The sequence below is a fragment of the Hyla sarda genome, chromosome 6 (genome assembly GCF_029499605.1).
Source record: "Hyla sarda isolate aHylSar1 chromosome 6, aHylSar1.hap1, whole genome shotgun sequence".
In the NCBI taxonomy this organism is placed as follows: Eukaryota; Metazoa; Chordata; class Amphibia; order Anura; family Hylidae; genus Hyla; species Hyla sarda.
The window spans coordinates 234448398-234467889 of NC_079194.1; the positions used below are offsets into that span (position 1 = coordinate 234448398).

Consider the following 19492-nt stretch of genomic DNA (forward strand, 5'->3'; position numbering starts at 1 on the left):
TTCTTTAAAAATGGTCTATATATATATATATATATATATATATATATATGTATATATATAAGATTTTTTTTTCATGAGTATCAGGACTTGAGGGTTCTGTTTTCTGTTATAGTCTATTAAAATTAAATAGTATTCAAGGTAAAGATAGAAAGGTGGACTGGGCACTGCGCACACTTCACAGATGCATGTGTAACAGCTGACTGCGGCTCACGGCTATAATAATGTCCATGTGCAGACCAGGAATATCGGAGGTGCTCACTAACAGTGACATGCAACAAATCAACAATAGAGAAGAAAAATGAGGAGCACACACCTGGGTCCTGCTGCAGTGTTCAATTTATTTTCAAGCCGAGCATGAAAAGAACATCGGTCTGCGGCACAATCGCAGAGCGGAGAGAGCAGGAGCACACACTGGGTAACAATGCCGTTTCACGCCTGTTTGGCGCTTTGTCAAACCCTCCCTATTAAAATTAAAGCATTCAGTCCATCAATTTGGTCCTCAATATGAAACTAATGCATTTAATGGGGTTCTCCGGTGCTTAGACATCTTATTCCCTATCCAAAGGATAGGGGATAAGATGCCTGATCGCAGGAGTCCCGCCACTGGGGACCCCCCTGATTTTGTACGCGGCACCCTGTTTGTAATCAGTCCCCGGAGCGTGTTCGCTCCGGGTCTGATTACCGGCGAACACAGTCCCGACGGTGTGTGATGTCACGCCTCCGGCCCCATGTGACGTCACGCTCCACCCCTCAATGCATGCCTATGGGAGGGGGCGTGATAGCTGTCACGCCCCCTCCCATAGACTTGCATTGAGGGGCGGAGCGTGAGGTCACACGGGGGCGGAGGTGTGACGTCATACATCGCCGGCCCCATTATCGACAGCAATCATACCTGGAGCAAAAACTCTCCAGGGACTGATTACAAATGGGGTGCCGCTTGCAAGATCATGGGGGTCCCCAGCGGCGGACTCCCGCGATCAGGCATCTTATCCCCTATCGTTTGGATAGGGGATAAGATGTCTAAGCACCGGAGAACCCCTTTAAAACAGTTGCCACTTTTCATTTTATGGGCAGGGGGCACACTTTCTGAAGATCCCATGACACCCTTAATCTGCTGATACGGGCTAGCAGGGCAGTGAGTAGGCAGTAGTGTGAGCCTAGTTCCTCCTACCTATTTTGTGAACACACTTATATTCAGTGTGGCCTCTGTCATACTGTACATACGGTCCTAAAAACCCTCACTAGACAACCTCACATTGACCAGTGTTCACAGGGTGCACAGCCCTGCCCAAACAACAATTGCGCTGTGTAAAGGCTCCTAAACACACACACTTATATATATATATATATATATATATATATATATATATATATATAACCTCAAAGAATTACAGCACTACTTCACCAATCCTTTATGGTGCCAGCACCCTCGACTCGATCACAGTCCCAGTAGATATCCACAACAATGGCGCAGCACTCCAATGCAAAAACGTGAATTTATTTTCTCATATCACACACAACAATAGCAACGTTTCAGCTCCTCAATGGAGCCTTTTTCATGCATGGTGATACATCCAAAAAAGGAGGGTCTTCGTACCCAGTGAAATCATTAACAACAATCTATCTATCTATATATATATATATATATATATATATATATATATATATATATATATATATAAAACTCAATGGCCCTCATTTACTATTGCAAACCCGACATGTTTTGTCAGGTTGTGCGCCAGATTCTGTCGCATTGCGCAAGACATTCTGTCTGCGCCGGAATTTGTGCCAGAATTAAAAAAAAAACCCAACTAACTCTCCATTTTACGTAGAAAACCCGAAAAAGGGGCGTTGTCGCTGGGAAAGGGGGGCATGGTCTTCAAAAAGGGGCGTGTTGCCGGTATTTTCACAAAAACCCAACATATTTACTAAGGTTTCCACAAAAAATGGGGTGGATTTGAGCTGATGAAAACCCTACAGATCAGAGCATGTGTAAAAAAAAGCAAAGTGTAGGGAAAGTGGAAAATGTAGGGAAACCTTAGTAAATACCATGGAAAATAAATTGAAGGGAATTAAAACCCACAAATAAACCTACACAACACTCTTAGTAAACAATGGCCTATGTGTGTGTATGTGTGTATGTGTGTGTGTGTGTGTGTGTGTGTGTGTGTGCGTGTATGTGTGTATATTTCAGCATGACATCCAAGATATTAACATGAAACTTGGCACACATGTTACCTATATATGTCAACAACAAACATGGGATAGGTGATTTAACCCTTACTCACCCCCATTTGCCAGGGGCGGGGTTTATGTTTAAAGTCCCATACAAGTCTATGGGAAATATATGTTACTGCATAACTCCCAAACAACTGGAGATATTTCAATAATACTTGGTCACATGTTACTTATATGTCCACTTAAAATATAGGATAGTTAATTTAACCCTTAACTACCCCCATTTGTGAGGGTCGGGGTTTTTGTTTAAAGTCCCATGCAAATCAATGGGAAATGTATGTTCCCACATAACTTCCGTACGGCTGGAGATATTTCAATAACACCTGGTACACATATTACTTATATGTCAAATAAAAATATATGATAGTTAAATTAACCCTTACCTACACCCTTATATAAAAGATGGGTTTTTGTTTTAAGTGCCATGCAAGTATATGGGACTTCCAGTATCTTACCCCACAAGCTCAACTCTGCATCTCCTGGTGAATGTGTCGGTCCGGCTTGCAAACCACACCCCATCTCACAAAGACATGATGGGATATGGGGACGGGATGTGGGGTCGGACGATGAGGTCGGGATATGAGGTCGAGATATGAGGACGGGATATGAGGACGGGATATGAGGTCAGGATATGAGGTCGGGATATGATGTTGAGATAGGAGGACAAGATAGGAGGTCGGGATATGAGGATGGGATATGACGTTGAGATAGGAGGTTGGAATATGAGGTCAGGATGTGAGAGTGGGATATGAGGTCGAGATATGAGGACGGAATATGAGGTCAGCATAGGAGGTCGGGTGTAGGAGGTTGGGATAGGAGGTCGAGATATGAGGATGGGATATGAGGATGGGATATTAGATGGAGATAGGACGGGATATGAGGTCAAGATATGAGGATGGGATATGAGGTCGGGATATGAGGACAGAATATGAGGTCGAGATAGAAGGATGGGATAGGAGGTCGGGATATGAGGACGGGATATGAGGTCGAGATAGGAGGTCAGGATATGAGGTCGAGATATGAGGACGGGATAGGAGGTCAGGATATGAGGTTGAGATATGATGACGGGATATGAGGACGGGATATGAGGACGGAATATGAGGTCGGGATATGAGGATGGGATATTGTCACGATGCCGGCTGGCAGGAGGTGGATCCTCTGTGCCAGAGAGGGATTGGCGTGGACCGTGCTAGTGGACCGGTTCTAAGTCACTACTGGTTTTCACCAGAGCCCGCCGCAAAGCGGGATGGTCTTGCTGCGGCGGTAGTGACCAGGTCGTATCCACTAGCAACGGCTCAACCTCTCTGACTGCTGAAGATAGGCGCGGTACAAGGGAGTAGACAGAAGCAGGGTCGGACGTAGCAGAAGGTCGGGGCAGGCAGCAAGGATCGTAGTAAATAAGGTAATAGCAGGAGGTCAGGTACACAGTATGGACAATCACAGTAACGCTTTCACTAGGCACAAGGGCAACAAGATCCGGCAGGGAAGTGCAGGGACAGAGAGCAGATATAGGCTGAGAACAGGTGGAAGCCAATTAAGCTAATTGGGCCAGGCACCAATCATTGGTGCACTGGCCCTTTAAGTCTCAGGGAGCTGGCGCGCGCGCGCCCTAGAGAGCGGAGCCGCGCGCGCCAGCACATGACAGCAGGGGACCGGGACGGGTAAGTGACCTGGGATGCGATTCGCGAGCGGGCGCGTCCCGCTGTGCGAATCGCATCCCCGACGGCCATGACAGTGCAGCGCTCCCGGTCAGCGGGACCGACCGGGGCGCTGCGGAGAGAGAGACGCCGTAAGCGCTCCGGGGAGGAGCGGGGACCCGGAGCGCTAGGCGTAACAGTACCCCCCCCCTTAGGTCTCCCCTTCTCTTTGCCCGGTAACTGCCTCCCCTGGGATGAGGAGGCCGGGAAAGAATGGAGGGTTTCCACAAGGGCAGGCAGTACGGATCATAGTAAATAAGGTAATAGCAGGAGGTCAGGTACACAGTATGGACAATCACAGTAACGCTTTCACTAGGCACAAGGGCAACAAGATCCGGCAGGGAAGTGCAGGGACAGAGAGCAGATATAGGCTGAGAACAGGTGGAAGCCAATTAAGCTAATTGGGCCAGGCACCAATCATTGGTGCACTGGCCCTTTAAGTCTCAGGGAGCTGGCGCGCGCGCGCCCTAGAGAGCGGAGCCGCGCGCGCCAGCACATGACAGCAGGGGACCGGGACGGGTAAGTGACCTGGGATGCGATTCGCGAGCGGGCGCGTCCCGCTGTGCGAATCGCATCCCCGATGGCCATGACAGTGCAGCGCTCCCGGTCAGCGGGACCGACCGGGGCGCTGCGGAGAGAGAGACGCCGTAAGCGCTCCGGGGAGGAGCGGGGACCCGGAGCGCTAGGCGTAACAGTACCCCCCCCCCTGGCCGGATCTACTGTCACGATGCCGGCTGGCAGGAGGTGGATCCTCTGTGCCAGAGAGGGATTGGCGTGGACCGTGCTAGTGGACCGGTTTTAAGTCACTACTGGTTTTCACCAGAGCCCGCCGCAAAGCGGGATGGTCTTGCTGCGGCGGTAGTGACCAGGTCGTATCCACTAGCAACGGCTCAACCTCTCTGACTGCTGAAGATAGGCGCGGTACAAGGGAGTAGACAGAAGCAGGGTCGGACGTAGCAGAAGGTCGGGGCAGGCAGCAAGGATCGTAGTAAATAAGGTAATAGCAGGAGGTCAGGTACACAGTATGGACAATCACAGTAACGCTTTCACTAGGCACAAGGGCAACAAGATCCGGCAGGGAAGTGCAGGGACAGAGAGCAGATATAGGCTGAGAACAGGTGGAAGCCAATTAAGCTAATTGGGCCAGGCACCAATCATTGGTGCACTGGCCCTTTAAGTCTCAGGGAGCTGGCGCGCGCGCGCCCTAGAGAGCGGAGCCGCGCGCGCCAGCACATGACAGCAGGGGACCGGGACGGGTAAGTGACCTGGGATGCGATTCGCGAGCGGGCGCGTCCCGCTGTGCGAATCGCATCCCCGACGGCCATGACAGTGCAGCGCTCCCGGTCAGCGGGACCGACCGGGGCGCTGCGGAGAGAGAGACGCCGTAAGCGCTCCGGGGAGGAGCGGGGACCCGGAGCGCTAGGCGTAACAGATATGAGGTTGTGACATGAGGACGGAATATGGGGTTGGGATATGACAACAATATATGGGGATGGGATATGAAGTCAAAAGCTTCCTCCTTTGTTGATTCTCCTCCCCAACAAGGATAAGGAAGGAAAAACTGTGCAACGCCGGGTACTCAGTTAAGTAATAATATACAAAATCTCAAAATTTCATAAATTAATACAAATAAAGTGCACAATCCATGTAAACAAAGGAGTACCTAGGTACATATCAAAGTGCATGATACAGTGACAGTGTATGGTTAAAATCCATAATGCCCGAAATTCAATACTCCATCATAACAATCTATCATAATATGCACAAAATATGGCACTCCCTTTTCGTCAGTGCCTAAGTAGGAATCCCAATCCTCTTAAAGGGGTACTCCACCGCTAGACATCTTATCCCCTATCCAAAGGATAAGGGATAAAATGTCTGATTGCAGGGGGTCCTGCCGCTGGGGACCCCCGCAATATAGCATGCGGCACCCACCTGTTACTGCTCCGGAAGCGCTGGAGGGTCTGGATCCCGACCATGGGAACGGAAGATCGTGACGTCACAACTCCACCCCCAGTGTGATATCACGCCCCTCCCATAGACTTGCATTGAGGGGGCGGGGCGTGACATCACATGGAGGTGGAGTCGTGACATCACGATCTTTCGTTCCCATCGTCGGGACCCAGACCCTCCAGCGCTTCTGGAACAGTAACAGGTGGGTGCTGCATGCTATATTGCGCTGGTCCCCAGCAGCGGGACCCCCACGATCAAACATCTTATCCCCTATCCTTTGGATAGGGGAAAAGATGTCTAGGGGTGGAGTACCCCTTTAAGTGTAAGGAAAAACTTGGCACTCAAAATGCAAGATGCAAAAGGAATTTAATATTCACAGTCCATACATAATTGACATTTCGTCCCACCAGGACCTTCCTCAGAATTCAACAGGACTGGTGCGGAGGAGAATATAGAGGAAGCGGCCAAGTGCCGTGCAAGTGGTGCAATAAGTTGTGTGACCGAAGTCACAGAGGCAGTCTGTGACTTGTTTTGTCCCAAATGTTGTCCTCTGATGAAACTGTACTGTATAATCATTTTATCTGTTTATAATACCTCTTTCTTTAGGGAGTTTTATATTGACACACCAGGGTCTTGCGTCTCTTTTGCCATATGAGGTTAAAATAATGTTTGTTTTTGGATGTTGATACTCTGATGTTGGTGTATCATCATATCACACTGGCCATGATTCTGACACAAACCTTGACACTTTTTGTGTACACTCTCGGTTTTGGGGTATGGTGGCATCCTGTGTGTTTTTGGTAGATTTTGTGATATATTGAATACTTACAATATTGCATTAAAAACTATGTTTTAAGTAGACTGATGTGTGTGAGTTAGATGTTTTGACATCCAATCCCATTCGTTATCGTTTTGACATTCAGTCTCCTTTGTTAGGTTATCCCTTATAAAGGATAGGGCAAGGGACTATTGATAGTATTCAGAATATTGGGCAGACTACATGGGCCGAAAGGATCTTATCTGCGACACATTCTTTATTATTCTGTCCTTTGTGTTCATTTCCTTAAATGTTTAATGTATCATAATGACATGTTAGGCTGGGTTCACACCACGTTTTGTTAACTACGGTTCCCGTATATGGCTAGGAGGAGGGGGGCGGGGTTTAATCGCGGCGCCCGCACTCAGCCGTATTCGGGAACCGTATTTAATGCATATCTATGAGCAGACCAGAATGAACCGCAGCCTCCAGTCGGCTTTGTTTTCGGCCGTATGCGGTTTCCCGACCGTAGGCAAAAATGCGGTCGACCACGTTTTTGCCTGCGGTAGGGAAACCGCATACGGCCGAAAACGAAGCCGACCGGAGGCTGCAGTTCACTCCGGTCGGCTCATAGACATGCATTAAATACGGTTCCCGAATGTGGCTGAGTGCAGGCGCCGCGATTAAGCACCGCCCCCCTCCTCCCAGCCGTATACTGGAACCGTAGTTAACAAAACGTGGTGTGAACCCAGCCTTAGAGATATTCATTGGTGGGAGCATGAATACCCCATCGATTGCTGGAAGGAAGGTTAAAAGCACTTATGAGACTGATCACTTCTGTCCCTTTTTTAACCCCTTAAGGACCAGGCCATTTTACACCTTAGGACAAGAGCGTTTTTTTGCACATCTGACCACTGTCACTTTAAACATTAATAACTCTGGAATGCTTTTAGTTATCATTCTGATTCCGAGATTGTTTTTTCGTGACATATTCTACTTTAACATAGTGGTAAAATTTTATGGTAACTTGCATCCTTTCTTGGTGAAAAATCCCAAAATTTGTTGAAAAATTTGAAAAATTTGCATTTTTCTAACTTTGAAGCTCTCTGCTTGTAAGGAAAATGGATATTCCAAATAAAAAAAAAATTTGATTCACATATACAATATGTCTACTTTATGTTTGCATCATAAAATTTACGTGTTTTTACTTTTGGAAGACATCAGAGGGCTTCAAAGTTCGGCAGCAGTTTTCCAATTTTTCACAAAATTTTCAAACTCACTATTTTTCAGGGACCAGTTCAGGTTTGAAGTGGATTTGAAGGGTCTTCATATTAGAAATACCCCACAAATGACCCCATTATAAAAACTGCACCCCTCAAAGTATTCAAAATGACATTCAGTCAGTGTTTTAACCCTTTAGGTGTTTCACAGGAATAGCAGCAAAGTGAAGGAGAAAATTCACAATCTTCATTTTTTACACTCGCATGTTCTTGTAGACCCAATTTTTTAATTTTTACAAGGGGTAAAAGGAGAAAATGTATAGTTATATTTGTAGCCCAATTTCTCTCGAGTAAGGACATACCTCATATGTCTATGTAAATTGTTCGGCGGGCGCAGTAGAGGGCTCAGAAGCGAAGGAGCGACAAGGGGATTTTGGAGAGTACGTTTTTCTGAAATGGTTTTTGGGGGGCATGTTGCATTTAGGAAGCCCCTATGGTGCCAAAACAGCAAAATAAAAACACATGCCATACTATTTTGGAAACTAGACCCCTTGAGGAATGTAACAAGGAATAAAGTGAGCCTTAATACTCCACAGGTGTTTCACGACTTTTGCATATGTAAAAAAAAAAAATATTATTTTTTCACTAAAATGTGTGTTTCCCCCCAAATTTCACATTTTTGCAAGGGTGAATAGCAGAAAAGACCCCCCAAAACTTGTAACCCCATCTCTTCTGAGTATGGAGGTACCCCATAAGTTGACCTGAAGTGAACTACAATGCTCAGAAGAGAAGTAGTCATATTTGGCTTTTTGAGAGCATATTTTGCTCGGGGGGCATGTCGCATTTAGGAAGCCCCTATGGTGCCAGAACCGCAAAAAAAAAAAAAAAACACATGGCATACCATTTTGGAAACTAGACCCCTTGAGGAACGTAACAAGGAATAAAGTGAGCCTTAATACCCCACAGGGGTTTCACAACTTTTGCATTTGTAAAAAAAAAATAATAATAATTTTCACTAAAATGTGTGTTTCCCCCCAAATTTCAAATTTTTGCAAGGGTGAATAGCAGAAAAGACCCCCCAAAATTTGTAACCCCATCACTTCTGAGTATGGAAATACCCCATGTGTGGACGTCAAGTGCTCTGCTGACGCACTACAATGCTCAGAAGAGAAGGAGCGCCATTGAGCTTTTGGGAAAAAAAATAGTTTGGAATGGAAGTCAGGGGCCATGTGCGTTTACAAAGCCCCCCGTGGTGCCAGAACAGTGGAACCCCCCACATGTGACCCTATTTTGGAAACTACACCCCTCACAGAATTTAATAAGGGGTGCAGTGAGTATTTACACCCCACTGGCGTTTGAAAGATCTTTGGAACAGTGGGCTGTGCAAATGAAAAATAAAATTTTTCATTTTCACGGACCACTGTTCCAAAAATCTGTCAGACACCTGTGGGGCGTAAATGCTCACTTTACCCCTTATTACATTACGTGAGGGGTGTAGTTTCCAAAATGGGATCACATGTGGGTATTTATTGTTTTGCGTTTATGTCAGAACCGTTGTAAAATCAGCCACCCCTGTGCAAATCACCAATTTAGACCTCAAATGTACATGGTGCGCTCTCACTCCTGAGCCTTGTTGTGCGCTCACAGAGCATTTTACGACCACATATGGGGTATTTCTGTACTCAGGAGAAATTACGTTACAAATTTTGAGGGGTCTTTTTTTCCTTTTAACGCTTGTGAAAATAAAAAGTAAAGGGCAACACCAGCATGTTAGTGTATTTTTTTTATTTTTTTACACTAAAAAGCTGGTGTAGCCCCAACTTTTCCTTTTCATAAGGGGTAAAAGAAGAAAAAGCCCCCCCAAATTTGTAGTGCAATTTCTCCTGAGTACGGCGATACCCCATATGTGGCCCTAAACTGTTTCCTTGAAATACGACAGGGCTCCGAAGTGAGAGAGCGCCATGCGCATTTGAGGACTAAATTAGGGATTGCATAGGGGTTGACATAGGGGTATTCTACACCAGTGATTCCCAAACAGGTTGCCTTCAGCTGTTGCTAAATTCCCAGCATGCCTGGACAGTCAGAGGCTGTCCGGAAATGCTGGGAGTTGTTGTTTTGAAACAGCTGGAGGCTCCGTTTTGGAAACGCTGCCATACAGTATGTTTTTCATTTTTATTGGGGGGGGGACAGTGTAAGGGAGTGTATATGTTGTGTTTTACTCTTTATTATGTGTTAGTGTAGTGTAGTATTTTTAAGGTACATTCGCACTGACGTGTTACGGTGAGTTTCTCGCTAGTTTGAGCTGCGGCAAAAAATTTGCCACAGCCCAAACTTGAAGCAGGAAACTTACTGTGAACCTTAATGTACCCTGTACGTTCACATGGGGGGGCAAACCTCCAGCTGTTTCAAAACTACAACTCCCAGCATGTACTGACAGACCGTGCATGCTGGAAGTTGTACTTTTGCAACAGCTGGAGGCACACTGGTTGGAAAACCTTCAGTTAGGTTCTGTTACCTAACTCAGTATTTTCTAACCAGTGTGCCTCCAGCTGTTGCAAAACTACAACTCCCAGCATGTGCTGATCGCCAAAGGGCATGCTGGGAGATGTAGTTATGCAATAGCTGGAGGTACGCAACTACAACTCCCAGCATGTCGAGACAGCTGATTGCTGTTTGGACATGCTGGGATTTGCAGTTTTGCAACATCTGGAGGGCTACAGTTTTAGAGAACACTGCAAAGTGATCTCCAAACTGTGGTCCTCCAGCTGTTGCAAAACTACAATTCCCAGCATGCCCTGACAGCAAACAGTTGTTTGAACATGCTAGGAGTTGTAGTTTTGCAAGATCTGGAGGGCTACAGTTTAGGGACCACTGTATAATGGTCTCAAACTGTACCCTCCAGATGTTGCTTGGCAACTCACCGGCTTCCGTCAGATCCAGCCGCACGTCATCGCCGCCCGCTGATCTCCGTCGCCCGCAGCCTCCGTCGCCCGCCCGGATCGGTAAGTGGATCTTCGGCACCGGTCCCCGTCGTTTCCCCGTCCTGCCCCGCCTATTGTGGGTGGGCAGGACGGGGAAAACAAAAGTAAACCCCCCCCCGCCCCCGATCTGCTATTGGTGGTCGCGTCTAGACCACCAATAGCAGGGATAGGAGGGGTGGCACCCGTGCCACCTCACTCCTATGCCTTCAGGAGGATCGTGGGTGTCTTAGACACCCGCAATTCCCCTTACATTCCGGGTCACCGGGTCACTATAGACCCGTAATGACCCGGAATCGCGCAAATCGCAAGTGTGAATTCACTTGCGATTTGCCGCGATCGCCGACATGGGGGGGTCTGATGACCCCCCTGGGCATTTGCACGGGATGCCTGCTGAATGATTTCAGCAGGCATCCCGCTCCGATCCCCACCCGGCGCACGGCGGGGACTAGAACTGCCCATGACGTAAATGTACGTCCCTGGTCCTTAAGACCCAGGGTGTCGAGACGTACCGTTACGTCATGGGTCCTCTAGGGGTTAAAGTCTAATACATTTAGCAAAGCCCTCAATTCTTTACAGCTGTTTTTGAATCTGCACTTTTCAAAAGCTTTATATTTTTATTGCATAAAACACTAATGGAAGATTTTGCTATTATCAACTATTTTAGATTATGGTTTCTGTCTGCATTGCTATGAAAGAAGCAATTTGCATTTCATTATGTCTTAATATAAGAGAGAGCAATTAAAGACAATGTCCATTTGCTTGTCCTATTTTCCTTCTACGCTAGTCTACTTAGCCTTCCCTTATACTTTTCTGAATCACTCTTTAGAACTTTTTCTAATTCCACAACCTGAAATCTTCATTAATGCTTCCATTTTAAGGGACATGAATTCATCAACTTCACGTCCCAATGACATTCAGGTCATTCATATGTAATAGAAACTCAGACTTGTGGCTTTAATATCGAAGACACACATTATGGCATGATTTACATTTTAGCTATCAATCCTTATACATTAATGTACACCTAGTAGTCATAAATGTCAGATTTGGTTTACAATTCAATTTTTGCCCAATTCTCTAGAGAAGTTTAGTTTTCATTTCAGTCAAGTGCAAATTCTAAATATGTCTTCATTTTCTTCGATTTGTGATTTCCACCACTGATGGATTATAGATTCAGTTGTGTAAGCTATTGTACATATACATGAATTGCCTGAAATATTTGCTGAATATACACTATATTATATGCGTTTTTTTACTGCTTAGTTAAGCTCCTCTCGATAAGTTCGGTCATGCACAATTCTTGATGACTTCCTCGTCTTAGATATTCTACATTTCCTACAGTAATGCCTAAACAAATATAAAAATACTGATACTAAAATAAAAACTAATAAATATAACTTTTATATAGCATTGAATCTAAGCTAAACAACTATTGGAAGGTTATTGAAAAGTATCAAGGTGGGCTGACATAACTAGGAAAATCAATGGAAGAGAGAATGCACTTTTCTCTAGATACAATAGCTATTTTTTGTTGTGTGGATGAGCAATCAACAATATTATATTCATTTATTTATTTACTTTTTTGTTTAGACAAGAGAATACATAAAGGTAGCCCCTTTATTATCACATCAAGAGAATGTGATGCTGTAAGTCATCTCGATGAGGAGTCTTATTTTTAGTTTTACCTTGTGGCCTACTCTTTTCTATGGAGATCCTTGTTTAAAATAATTGAAGGAACAGAGAGAAATCGGAAGCATACTTAGCACTGTCAGCAATCCAATCCAATAAAGATAAGCAATATGAAAAAAATTATTATTATGCACAGACAACATGTTTCTGGGCTGTGTTAGCCCTTTCTTCAGGTGTGTATGCCTGATTAAAGGGCTAACACAACCCATTAATGTGTATTGTGTATATCATTTACTTGAGCATTATGAGGGCTTGTTTTTTTGTAGGATTATGTGTTCTTTGTATTGTTTTTTTGTAGGATTATTCGTTATTTGTAATATTATCCTTTATCTAACTGTAAAATATAGTTTGAAACAAAAAACAAATATTTGTGTGGTGAAATAAAAAAAAAGCAGCTTGTCATTTTTTTTTTTTTTTTTGGGTTGTATGCCATTCACATTTACACATGATTAACTTTATATACTTTTGAGAAAATTCTCACTTTCAAAAAGGGTAATGGTTTGAATTGCCATATTTAAATTTTTTTTATCTATAGAACTTAGTGAGGGCATATTTTTGCACCATGATCTGTAGTTTTATCGATTTGCAAAGATTATACTTTTGGTTCACCTTTTATAACATTTTTCTGCTATGTGATGTTATCAAAAATCTAAAAATTTGCCTATTTTTCCTTTTCCTTATGCTGTGAACAATGCAGGATCAATAATATTTTGCACGTGGTGATACAAAACATGATTTTTTTGTTGGTGTTGTTTTATGGTGTATTCACATGCTAGTAACTAGCTGCTAGTTACTCTACAAATAATTTGAATAGGTCCATGGGCAGTCCGCAATAGTGTCAGATTTGCAGACTGTCGCCAAACCCAATTTGTATGACCGGTAGCGTAACTCGCAGTGGGTTTCCTGCAGCTAGAAACCCACTACTAGTAACTAGCATTTGAACACACCCTTAAGCCCTAAAAGATGTGTTTTTCGTTTTAATAAGGTGAGTTTTTTGTGTGTTTTTTTTTACACTTTTTAAAGTGTACTTGTCATTTGCAAAAAATATATATAATGTAGATAAAAACATTAATAGGGAAATGTGTCAGTCTGCCTGAAAGCCTAATTGTCTGTTTTTTCTCACAGCAACCAATCACAGCTCAACTTTCATATCTTGATGATCTCTGGTAAAGTGAAAGTTGAGCTTTGATTGGTTACTGTGAGAAAAAAACAGCCAATTAGCGTCTCAGGCAGATTGATAAATCTGGTCCTATATGTATATTTGTAATATACATTGATTAAAATATGTGTATATTATTAGACACATCAGCTATTGCTGGTGTGTCTCTGTGCAGAGACAAAAAAACAGGAAGTGTGGGCAGACAAGCAGTGATCTGTACACTGAGGACAAGCAGGTCTCTGTACACTGAGGACAAGCAGGGCTCTGTACACTGAGGACAAGCGGGGCTCTGTACACTGAGGACAAGCAGGACTCTGAGGACAAGCAGGGCTCTGTACACTGAGGACAAGCAGGGCTCTGTACACTGAGGACAAGCAGGGCTCTGTACACTGAGGACAAGCAGGGCTCTGTACACTGAGGACAAGCGGGGCTCTGTACACTGAGGACAAGTGGGGCTCTGTACACTGAGGACAAGCAGGGCTCTGTGCACTGAGGACAAGCAGGGCTCTGTACAGTGAGGACAAGCAGGGCTCTGTACAGTGAGGACAAGCAGGGCTCTGTGCACTGAGGACAAGCAGGGTTCTGTGCACTGAGGACAAGCAGGGCTCTGTACAGTGAGGACAAGCAGGGCTCTGTGCACTGAGGACAAGCAGGGCTCTGTACACTGAGGACAGGCAGGGCTCTGTGCACTGAAGCTCTGTGACATGCCCCGGGTTCATACAGAAGGCTTATTGGTAACCATGAGCCTGCATAGAGGCCTGCTTGTCCCACCCACACTTCCTGCATTTTGTCTCTGCACATGACACACAGACAATAGCTGCAGGGAAAGAATTTTTTCACCCAAAAATATTAATTTTTTTTAACCAATGTATAATACAAATATACATATAATGTTATTATCTACATCATAGAAATTATTTTGCAAACCAGGGGACTTTAATAAGCAATGTTTTACTGTTTTACTGTTATTGATCACTACATCTAGAGGGCTACATAAAGTTGCCAGCAAGTAACCACCCATCCAATGTAAAAACATGTATGGACGGTCACTAAGGGGTTTACCTTCCTGAGAGTTATGAAAAGCGTGTAAAACAGTCCACTCTTTTGTTTTCAGCTTCTCAACTACCTCAAACCACTGCAAGCTTCTTACTACTGAGAATTCATTCACTTTTCAATATAAAAAAAACTTGTAAAATGCCAACAAAATAACGCCTAGCATAATTTAACAGAGAAATGTATGGTCTTCAGAACCTCGAGACATATTGCTACCAGAAGAAAGCTGACAAAAAGCAAACTCCATTTTTATATGATGAATTTTTCATAATTTGACTTTGATTCCTTTGACATTACTTCTGCTTCTTACTTGTAGAGCATCTGACCTTGCGTTACACAAGTTTATCAGTGCTCGTGTAGTTCAGGGAATACTCACCGCACAGAGGTAGTAAGGTGATAGTGTATGAGCTTGAAAACAACTTGCACATGGCTGAATATTGTGTATCACATTAAATGTTTACATTGTAACCTAGATTTCCTCAGAGGCAATTGAAGAAAAGATTTTATATTCATTTTCTTTCATTTTCTTCAAAGATTGTTCAATGTTCAGCAGCGGGATCAAGAAACTGTATTGATTTTAGGTTGCAGAAATGCCATTTGATAAGTGAAAATAGGCTTTAAAAGAGTTATATTTGATTTTTTTTATCCCCAAAATAATATCACATCTGTCCATTGTTTATATCTGGTATGACAGTTTATCTCTACTTAAGCGAATGGAGCAGAATGCCAATGCAACCTGTGGACACACGCTACACCATTTTTGGTAGAAAGGCGGCATCATTTTTTAATTCTGTACATCTCACCTAATGGAAAAAAATGGAAACATCGGTGGCCATTTATAAGGGTAAAATGGAATAGATAGAGATTTATCAAAACCTGCGCAAAGGAAAAGTTGAATGGTTGCCCATAACAACCAATCAGATCACTTCTTTTTTTAAAAGGCCCCTGGAAAATGAAAGAAGCAGTCTGATTGGTTGCTAAGGGCAATTGGGCAACTTTTTCACTGCACAGGTTTTGACAAATCCCCCCCCAAGTATTTTTTATTTATTTTTACAAAGGTATAGAATGCTCTTTTATAATTTATTTTTAAACTTAACCCCTTAAGGACACAGGACGTAAATGTACGTCCTGGTTCGGTGGTACTTAACGCACCAGGACGTACATTTACGTCTTGTGCATAACCGCGGGCAACCCGTGTCATGCGCGGCTGATCCCGGCTGCTGATCGCAGCCAGGGACCCGCCGGCAATGGCCGATGCCCTTGATCTCGCGGGCGTCCGCCATTAGCCCCCTCAGGTGCCGGGATCAATACAGATTCCGGCATCTGCAGCAGTGCGTGATTTCAATGAATGATCGGATCGCCCGCAGCGCTGCTGCGGGGATCCGATCATTCAGAATGCCGCACGGAGGTTCTCTCACCTTCCTCCTTCCGGCTCCCGGCGTCTTCTGCTCTGGTCTGTGATCGAGCAGACCAGAGCAGAAGATGACCGATAACACTGATCTGTTCTATGTCGTATACATAGAACAGATCAGTATTAGCAATCATGGTATTGCTATGAATAGTCCCCTATGGGGACTATTCAAGTGTAAAAAAAAATGTAAAAAAATGTAAAAGTTAAAGTAAAAAAAAGTGAAAAATCCCCTCCCCCAATAAAAAAGTAAAACGTCCGTTTTTTCCTATTTTACCCGCAAAAAGCGTAAAAAATAAATTTAATAGACATATTTGGTATCGCCGCGTGCGTAAATGTCTGAACTATTAAAATAAAATGTTAATGATCCCGTATGGTGAACGGCGTGAACGTAAAAAAAAAGTCCAAAATTGCTACTTTTTTAATACATTTAAAAAAAAATTATAAAAAATGTTTTAAAAGTTTTTTATATGCAAATATGGTATAAAAAAAGTACAGATCATGGCACAAAAAATGAGCCCTCATACCGCCGCTTATATGGAAAAATAAAAAAGTTAGAGGTCACCAAAATAAAGGGATTATAAACGTACTAATTTGGTTAAAAAGTTTGTGATTTTTTTTAAGCGCAACAATAATAGAAAAGTATGTAATAATGGGTATCATTTTAATCGTATTGTCCCTCAGAATAAAGAACACATGTCATTTTTACCGTAAATTGTACGGCGTGAAAACGAAACCTTCCAATATTAGCAAAATTGCGTTTTTCTTTTTAATTTCCCCACAAAAATTGTGTTTTTTTGTTGCGCCATACATTTTATGATATAATGAGTGATGTCATTACAAAGGACAACTGGTCATGCAAAAAACAAGCCCTCATACTAGTCTGGCGATGAAATCATAAAAGAGTTATGATTTTTAGAAGGCGAGGAGGAAAAAACGAAAACGTAAAAATTAAATTGTCTGAGTCCTTAAGGGGTTAAAGGAGTATTCCGGTGAATTTTTTTTTTTTTAAATCAACTGGTGCCAAATGTTAAACGGATTTGTAAATTACTTCTATTTAAAATTCTTAACCATTCCAGTACTAATCAGCTGCTGAATGCTCCACAGGAAGTTCTTTCCTTTTTAAATATATTTTCTGTCTGACCACAGTGTTCTCTGCTGAGACCTCTGTCTGTCTCAGGAACTGTCAAGAACAGGAGCAAATCCCCATAGCAAACCTATCCTGCTCTTGACAGTTCCTGAGGCAGACAGAGGTGTCAGCAGAGAGTTCTGTGGTCAGACAGTAAAGAAATTTAAAAAGGAAAGAACTTCCAGTGGAGCATACAGCAGCTGATAAGTACTGGAAGGTTTAAGATTTTTTAATAGAAATAATTTACAAATCTGTTTAACTTTCTGCCACCAGTTGATTTAACCCCCTAACGACAATGAAAATAAATGTACCTCATGGTGCCGGGGTACTTAACGCATCATGATGTACATTTTCGCTCCATGATGAATGCGAGCACTGGACTGGTGCTCGCATCATGCACTTGAGGTCCCAGCTGCTGTCAGCAGCCAGGGACCTGCCGGTAAGGCAGCGATCACGCTGCAGAATGGTACACGCTACATCTGTGACAGTTCGGCACTTAAATTGGATGATCCGATTGCCCTTCACCTGCCTCTGGCCATCTCCTGGGGTCTTCTGCTGTGGTCTGATATTGAGCAGATCAGAGCAGAAGATCACCTATAACACTGATCAGTGCTGTGGCCTATGCATAGCACTGCTCAGTATCTGCAATCAAGTGATTGTGATGAATAGTCCACTATGAGGATATAAAAAGTGTAAAAAAAAAAGTAAAAAAATTGAAAAATCCCCTCCCCCAATAAAAATGTAAACCGTCCCTTTTTCCCACTTACCCCCATAAAGCGTAAAAAAAAATTATAAACATATTTAGTATCCCAACGTAATGTCCAAACTATCAAAATATAATGTTAATTATCCTGTATGGTGAACAGCGTAAATGTAAAAAAAAAAAAAAAAAGTCCCAAATTACTGCTTTTTTGTCACATTCGATTCCAAAAAAATTAATTACAAATGTATTCAAAGTTTTATATAAGCAAATGTGGTATAAAAAAAAAGTACAGTTCACAGTGCAAAAAATGAGCCCTCTTACCCTTATACATAAAAATGAAAACGTAATAGGTCGTCAAAATAGTGGGATTTTAAATGTACTAATTTGGTTTAAAGGGGTACTCCGGTGAAAACCTTTATTCTTTTAAATAAACTGGTGGCAGAAAGTTAAACATATTTGTAAATTACTTCTATTAAAAAATCTTAATCCTTCCTGTACTTATTAGCTGCTGAATACTACAGAGGAAATTCTTTTCATTTTGGAATGCTCTCTGATGACATCACAACCACAGTTCTCTCTGCTGATGTTATTATAATAATAATAATGCTTTATTTATTGTTGTCCTTGGTGGGATTTGAACCCAAGTCCCCAGCATTGCAAGGCAGCAGTGCTAACCACTGAGCCACCATGCTGCCCTTAGCATACATCTGCTATGCATCTGCTATGCATCTGCTATGCATGGTTGCTAAAATGGACAGAGATGTCAGCAGAGAGCACTGTGCTTGTGATGTCATCAGTGTTCCAAAAAGAAAGGAATTTCCTCTGTAGCATTCAGCAGCTAATAAGTACTGGAAGGATTAATATTTTTTTATAGAAGTAATTTACAAATATGTTTAACTTTCTGCCACCAGTTGATTTAAAAGAAAAAAGGTTTTCACCGGAGTACCTCTTTAACATCTACATTATTGTTTTTTTAATAATATGTCTTCACATTCTTTCACCGAGCCTGGCGAGTGTAGTAAGCAACAATATATACAGTACCATATGAACATAGCCAGTCTCCGTATAAGGACCGATACTGGACATTTGCACGAGTACTTGTACTTGTGCAAATGCCCCTGATACCTAATCTAATAACTGTCGCGACCCCAGGCAGCAGGTAACACGGAGGTGGCCTGTACTATGCAGAACTATGCAGTGCGCATCATAGCTGGGACCTGTGGCTAATACCAAACAACACTGATGTGATGTATGGCATTAACCCCTTAGATGCCATGATCAAAGTTGATTGTGGCATCTAAAAGTGCTGAAATGAACTGCTAGTTAGCTCAGGGAAGCTGATTGGGATAGCTGAAATTGCATTGTCCCAATCGGCTTAGAGGATGGCTGGAGGTCCCTTACCATGTTCCGTGCTGTTCGATTGTCACTCCTATACTGCAGCCAGCTATGGCAGGCAGCAGTAAAGGAGCACAGATAACACTGATCAAAGATAGCATTGATCAGTG

At 43.2% G+C, this 19492-nt stretch overlaps 1 protein-coding gene across 4 annotated transcripts in view; it reads left to right on the top strand.

Moving 5' to 3' along the window:
* The window catches only part of LOC130276813 (leucine zipper protein 2-like), a 518373-nt gene that overhangs the window by 316072 nt on the left and 182809 nt on the right, over positions 1-19492 (top strand). The window lies entirely within an intron of this gene.